We start from the raw sequence: 252 nt of genomic DNA, 5'->3' as shown, positions 1-252 counted from the left end.
TAGGCGAAGATTCCACCAACTCCGTGATACTCTTCTTGACCTTTCTCCACCAAGATCTCGCGTCACAGCTGACCTTATCCACGCGGCAAGAGTGTCCGTTGCGATGACGTGCCTTGGGAATGTCCCGTGACGTCACAGTTTCTTCTTCTTGTTACTGTCGTAATTTTTGTGGGATTTGTGGGAATTTACTCTTCTTGGTAGATATAACAAGGATATATTCAACAAGCGATGACAAAATAATAGCAATTATAG

The sequence above is a fragment of the Penaeus monodon genome, chromosome 15, assembly GCF_015228065.2.
Source record: "Penaeus monodon isolate SGIC_2016 chromosome 15, NSTDA_Pmon_1, whole genome shotgun sequence".
Lineage (NCBI taxonomy): Eukaryota > Metazoa > Arthropoda > Malacostraca > Decapoda > Penaeidae > Penaeus > Penaeus monodon.
The sequence above is the reverse complement of the archived record's forward strand: the minus strand, read 5'-3'. Positions refer to the sequence as shown.